Source organism: Lonchura striata, chromosome Z, assembly GCF_046129695.1.
Source record: "Lonchura striata isolate bLonStr1 chromosome Z, bLonStr1.mat, whole genome shotgun sequence".
In the NCBI taxonomy this organism is placed as follows: domain Eukaryota; kingdom Metazoa; phylum Chordata; class Aves; order Passeriformes; family Estrildidae; genus Lonchura; species Lonchura striata.
The window spans coordinates 47,869,416-47,876,739 of record NC_134642.1 but is presented as its reverse complement, the minus strand read 5'-3'; positions in this window follow the sequence as shown (position 1 = coordinate 47,876,739).

Genomic DNA, 7,324 nt, shown 5'->3' with positions numbered 1-7,324 from the left:
GCCCAGGAGGAGACCGTCTCTGCTTTGAAGCAGTCTGTGGGCTCAAGGCCATATTAAATAGTAGAGGAACAGAAGCACACACCTACCGCAATGTTTCATATCCAGCCACTTATCTTCAACAACAGCCTCTACCTGTGCTCTCTGCAGCAGAGAAAACCTGCCTAGGTTTCCTGATTTTCATTGCATATGCAGCCCGTAGTGCAGCATCCTGCTGCAAGCTCAGCAGATCATTTCCAAGTCAATGGAAACTTCTAGCTGAGCCAGTCTCAACAACTTCACTGTTGCCTTTCCTGCTCTGCAGAAGCCCTTATTTCTCTGTTTTCTTCATGCCTCTTCTCACCTGCACAGAGCATGGTGAAATCACCAGCAGCTGAGAACTAAGGCTGTTTTGGCTGCTGCATCATGGCTGTTCCTCCAAAGATCAGTAATGTGACAGGCTTTGCTATATAGAAATCAAACACCACTAGCACGCATGACATAATTTTTTAACATATGGCCATGAGGCACCTGTAGTGAAAGGTTTAGCTTTGCTTTCTGAGGCCTTCATAACAGTCATCAGGGGGATGACAGGAAGGACAGCAAAGGAGTGTGTGGTACTTCCCTTCTCAACAGGAGGCATGTGCATAACTACATTCCTACATCTCCCCCAGGTCCAGCCTCTATCCTCTTACAGGATCCTGTGCCACATATTGTTACTGCTCCTAGGATGTAGAGATGCCTCAGAAGGATTGCTGTGGGGTTCCTTGAAGAATTACAGAAAAGTTCACATCTGGTGGACTTAAGCCCAAAGTGGTGCTGACGAAAGCTAGGTCATGTTGCCCAGGGCCTTATCCTGTCTGTCTGGGGAATCTCCAAGGACAGAGATCTCACCACCTCTATGGTGCCTATCCCAGACCTGCATTACTCTCATAAAAAGAGGTTTTTTTCCATATGTCCAATGAGAATTTTCCCTGGTGCAACGTGTGCCTATTGTTTCTTGTCTTTTCCCAGTGGACTTCAACAGTTGTTCATGTCTCTCTCTCCTGTGTAACCCTGTGGGACAGTGGACTGGATGACAGCAATTTAGTACCCTCTTGACCTTCTCCTCTCCAGGCTGAACAAACTCAGCACCCTTCTCTTCCGTCATGAATCATTGAAGTGCAACAAGAATTGCTTTTGACCACTTTCAACAAGAAGGTGAACCACCCTCAGCAAGCAGCCCAGACACCCAGCCAGCATCCCACCATGAAGATCAATGGAAATGTGCTGCAGAGAAGTGGTCATCTCCTGAAAAAGCCTACTTAAACTCTCTGTAGATCTTTTTGGTCTTTTATTTCTGTCCTTCTCAAACTGCTCTTGCTGGTGCTTAGCTCTGAAGAGACACACTGCTCTCAGGGCAGCAGTCTGCATTACCATCCTAAAAACGCTCTGTCTCCAGCAGATCCTCTTTCCAGTCTCCACTTGCATGAACTGTTGAGTGGTTAAGTGTGGATTCAAGCCTCCTTGTCATAGCTGGCTAAGCAGGCATTTTACTGGCAACACCAGGTGCATCTTGCTGGAGAAGAGAAGGCCCTTGAATCGGCTGGAGTCGGGGAGCACACAGACCTTGGGGGCTTCTCTTTTCCATTGTGCTTGACTACAAAATGTGCTGTGGCCTTAATCACACGCAACTTTTGTCTGTGATACAGTAGATATGTGAGACACAGCCTTTCCTGAACCACAGAAGGACTGTTAAGGCTGTTTATCTGCAGCTACTTCTCCAGGATGAACCACAAAGTATACCCTAGTTAGTGAATAGGAGGATTTAGCTGGTTTCAGTACTTGAGAGTAACTGATTTCTGCTGAAATCACTGGAAACCCTCACTGCTGCATAGATCAGGTCTCCAAAGGCCATAGTTCTTCATGCTAAGATGCTGTAACAAACTATCCTGATGCATCCTAGCAGCCTAGATACCAGGCCACAAAATACTGCATGCCAAAAAATTTCAAGTAGTTGCTGATGCCAGTTTCATGTCCAAAAGCTGCCAGACAAATCAGTGGGAAAACCTGAGAAAGACATTTTCATGTAAAAATCTTGCCTCTCTCATCACTTTTATATGCAGGCCATATTCTGTGTTGCTTGATTGTACAAGGAAAGAAAAGCACTGAACATTCAGTGAGTAAATGTGAAAAATGGGATTTGGAGCATGCTTGAATAAAATTGAATAGGGAGGCAGACATGCTCTGCAGCATGTTGTGGATGTCAGAGGCAGTTGCTGCAGGTTTCATACATATGCTGCAGAGAAGGTAATGCAGGACTACAATGCATTACAGAGGGACAAAGTTCTGGCATCTCTGTTTCCTAGGCTCTGCCCTATTTTCTGCATTTGTTTGTTTGTTTGTTTGTTGTTTGTTTTGTTACTGTAGGAAAGAAACTTTCTTTGAGAAGGTCTTGAAAACTCAGAAACATGGATCTTTCTAAACTTGCCAGTTAAATATTTACTGTCTCAAACAGGAAATGCTTCATTCATTGTCTGAAGGCCCCCACCTGGAAAAGAGTTACAGAACCCCTGAGATCTTTCAGCAAATTCCTTCTCACTACTGGCTCTGTGGGCATGACTGCTCTCAGAAAACTTGAAAGTCAAGTTGCTCCAGAGTGCTGCCCATACATGTTTGCTTTGTACTCCAGCTTCTCTCTTCCAACTAGATCAGGTACTTTTTGTCTGGTTTGCCTAAACAAGTACAGCTGAGGAACAAATGCTGAAGCATTCCTGGGGGTTCAGGCAGGCTAGCTCTGGGTTTCTGACATTCATTTCTGTATGAATCCTGTAAACTCCAGGTTAACCAGCAACACCTGCATGCTTCTCAGCACCACACAGAGATATCAGAAATGCTTGTATGTGTGTCTTTTTTATGTGTTTTTGACCTTACTCCTACACCTTGCTTCAGGCTTGTTCTCTCAAATGAAGTACAGCTGACATTTGCAAAAAAATACTTTTTAACCCAAAGTCGGACATTGGGCTGCCATGGGGCTAAGCTGGAAGTTGCAAAGGTGGCCATGAAGGGCAAGCCATTTCTGCTGCAGCTTGCAGGACTGGTCCTGTCAGAGCTTCACAGGAAGGAGCACAACCCCATAGTGTTCCACAGAAGTCTGTTCACCATCCCCTAAGCATAACAGGCTGAAAGATGCTGCGTTCAGCAGGAAAAAATAACCTTGCATTGTGCTGGGTGGAGAACATGACTGCAGTGTGATGTGAATATTTAAAATATTGAATGCACTTGAAATCAGTGCAATAGGCTAAAACCACCCACACCACAACTAGTGAACTTGTGAGCAGTGAGTGTGTTGTGTGTTAACAGTTTCAATGACATTTCAAAAACTGAAATCCAATTGTTTTTCTCTCTCAGCAATTCCGTGTATTTCATTCCTCAGATATTAAGTTGTACTGACGTATTTCAGAGCATCACAGAGAGAGGTTGTGTATACTTCTTCTCAAATGATAATGTGAATTCATACCTGATATGATTACTGTGGTGTCGGCTGGCTGGAGTAGTCCTTGAGAAAGATCTGGCCTTCAGATTTTGCAGCATTCCTCAACCATTAACATCTGGAGCTTGTACTATACTGGAAAGCAAATGGCAATACTGCAAGCAAATAATCATTTGCCTAAGCCAGACAGGTTTCTGTGCAGCTGATCAGTACTTGGAGCCACGGTATCATGACTTCCATGGTCAATGCCTATTGAAGAATTGCATGCAAGAACATTTTGTCAGTAAAAAGAAACTAAAGGATGGAGGTGGGGGGATGGGGGTGGAGAGAGATGAAGCCAAACTAATAAAGGAGAGAGCGGGACATGTAACTAAGAAGTAGCATGCTTCATTTACACATTTATGCAGAACTGACAGGGCTGGGGTCAGACAAAGGTACTGCCAAAGTACCAGGATGAAATTCTGCCTGTAAGTACTATTCTTTAACATGCTCAGGGTCCAGATGTCCATCACTAGTGGACCACAAGGTCCTGCACTGCCCACACTCCTGCTGCTTAATGCCTTGCATGGCAAACAGCACTTCTTTCCCATGTTGACTCCTGCTGTTCCCTCTTTCACATGACAGAGGACATGAGCCATCATTGCAGGGACCAATTCTAGTCTGTATAAACATACTGGTGCATACAGCCACAGAAGCATTACAGTATAATCAGAAAAACCTTTCTTTTTGTCAGGGTGGCCACAATTCCTTTATACACATCAGGGGTGGAAACAGACATCATTTGTTGGCAGACTGAAGAGAGATGAGTGCAAGGCCACAGAGAAGATGGGTGGGTGGGGTGCACCTGATGGAGAGAGGAGGGATGGAAGGAATCAGGGTTTGCTGGCATGGAGCAGGGATGTCTCAGGGAAGCTTACAGACAGTTACCAACCTTCTCTCAGAAGTTCACAGGGATGTCTTGTTTTAAAAAGTCTTGTTTTGACCCTTGTCATAAAAGACAAAAGGGACACATTACAGCATGGGAAATTATGTTTGCACATAAGGAATAAAACAACAGTAGTGCAAGCCTAGGACAGGGCCAAAAGAGGTAGTGGGATGTCCACTGCTGGACATGTTCAAAATTTAACTGGTCAAGGTGCTGACCAAGATGACTTTGTTTTGAAGGCAGTTGAGCTTAGAAAGGGGAATGTTTCCATAATTCTATGTGCACAGCCTGCAGCTCCAAGTCATGTGTTACTCATGCCTTAAAAAATAATTTCTGAGTAATCCTGAGGATTAGTTATGTGACCCTGGGGCTTGCTCATGTGTAGGACTTGCTCTTAATTGAAGAGCTAAATATACATCAGCAGCGCAGTGGGATTACTCAGTCTGCAGCAGTGTCTGTCAAATTGGTATGTGTGCTTTCCATTCATTCCTTTCAGATGTTGCTCTGATATAGCAATTTCTGCAATATTGTGTAGCTACATAGAAAAATTTTCCATGTGTTCCTGGTAGGAAGGAAGGTCAGATCTACTTTCAATGTGTGTTTCAGGTTTGTTTAATGTCAGGTTAGAGAAGTGCTGCAAATCAAGTTTTACATCATTGACTCCCTGTTGATCTCCATTATCAAAATGTTTGTATGCACACAGAGGAATCCCTAGTTCACCTTTATTGGTGCTTAGTGATTTCTTGGGAGTGGATCTTCTCAGTACCTCTGCAACCAGTTTATCTGCCTCAGTTTTCATGGACCAGGAAAGCCACTTTAATTTTAAGCAAGCTAGTTTTCTCACTCTTGTGCATTCACAGATTTTCCCTTACCCACTCTCACACAGGTGTTCACAGACACAGAGAGCTCTATGCCCAAGCAATCTGGTCAGGATCACTTGGGATGGCACAATGCATGAGGGACACCAGATATAAAGTTTTTCATTGAGTCTCCTGCAGCTCCTGTTGGGGGTACCTCTTGGTAAGTTGGTTTCTGGGCAGGTCTTGTGTAGCCTCTAGGATACAGGTTGCTACAGGGAGACAGTCTTGCCTCAGCACTCTGTTTTCTTTCAGCATCATTTCTTCTTGGTTTGGTTTCAGAAAGAGGCAAGACAGAAGTGTGTTCTGGGCCCTGGTTGCCATCCTCCTGTTGTTGGGGCATACGGTCTCTTGTTTGTAAGTCACCACCTCATCTCAGCACAGGCCTCCTGGGCAGGGCATAAGGAACTGCATTCAGTCAAAACAAATTCCCCATTTCAACTTTAGGCCTGCTACAAGAGCCCTGTGAAATCCAATTAAAGGAAAGGGCTCAGAAAAATTCAGACTGGAAGCCATCTTTGGAGGTCCCTGTTCTAAAAATCTGCTCCAAGCATGGCTGACCACAAAACTAGATCAGGTTATCTCCAGCGATGGAGATCCCACCATCTCTCTGGACCACATCTAAGAACTGGACTGTGCTTGTGTGATGATTTAATCTCTGTTTTCTCAAAAATACTCTTGGATTGAATCTAATTCAGGATGCTGCCTGATCAGAGCCATCAAGCAGTGGAGAGGCACTTTCCTCCACTGACTTTCAAGGACTACCCAGACTCTGGTCAGCCACCAGGTTCACAGCTGACATGCCTTGCTCTCCACCAGGATTGCAGCCCTTCTGTCCAGACTGAGGGCTTCATTCACTGCTGGGCTTCTTACAGCCATGGGCAGAACACTTCCTTTGCTCAGGCTGTGCTCCAGGAGGTTCATGGCACCCCATTTCTGTATGCTGTTGAGGCCCCTCTGAAGGGCTGTGTTCCCCTCCAGCTGCTCCCCTAGTGTGAAACAATCCCCAGTGCCTTACATACATCCCCTCTTCTATGTTGTTGCTAAAGATGTTAAAAATATTGGCCTGGTATTAACCCCTGAGAAATGGCACATGTAGCTGTATGCCAGCTACTTTTACTGATGGACCCCTGATCTTGAACCTGAAAGTCCATCCAGTTTTCCACTCATTTAACAGTTCACCTATGAATTCCATAATTTCATCTGTTTAGCTTCAAAAGTAATGATCAAAAACTCCAAAATCACTTTTGCCAGAAGACTTCCCTACCTTAAAAAATCATCATATGCAGACATGTCAGTTTGGTACTTTGGTGCTGGCCCAGCCTAGGGATCAGCACACTGGTTTTGTGCCGGCCATGTGAATACCCTATTATTGTGATAAATTGCACCCATTAATCATTTAATACTGGCACCAGCAAAATATGTGATTTTTTTCATATGTAAAAACTAGCAGGGAAATCCATCTTTTGTAAACTCCTAAAGTTAGAAAATTCATGTATTATTGATCAGACAATAAAATAGATATTATGAAGGAAAGAGACTGACAGTGCCCTGTAAACATAGTTTTACTAATTAGGAAGAAAAGCAGCATTGATGCTTTTATTATCTTGGGACAAAAAGTGAGTTACTGGAAGGAGTTACAGGCAACGAAGAAACATGGCTTTATCTGCAGGTTGAGTGTGCTTTAATCTGACATCCTGACTATGCTGTATGGTGAGTAATACCTAGAGTATGTCTGCCAAAGCACTAGAGCCAAAGCATAGAGTCTACCTGTCACAAAAAAAGGCCCAAATGAATAGCAGGATGATAATCCTTCAGGCACCACATTGCCTGATGTATCTGTTTGCTACAGTAGGGAGGAGATGATGCTTCCTTTCAGATTACCACAGGTGTGGAGCTCCCACACACAGAGAAAAATGCACCACTACTAAAGCTTTCTGGCAATGGAAAGTAACATGCTTAAAGTCCCCGAACACTTGCAATTCACAATTTCAGAATGAAAACTTGCTCACCTGTCTCAGGATAACCCCTTACCTCCATGTATTTCAAAGCTTGCTTTGCTATGATGAAGTATTAAGTGAGAAGCTTAGAAAT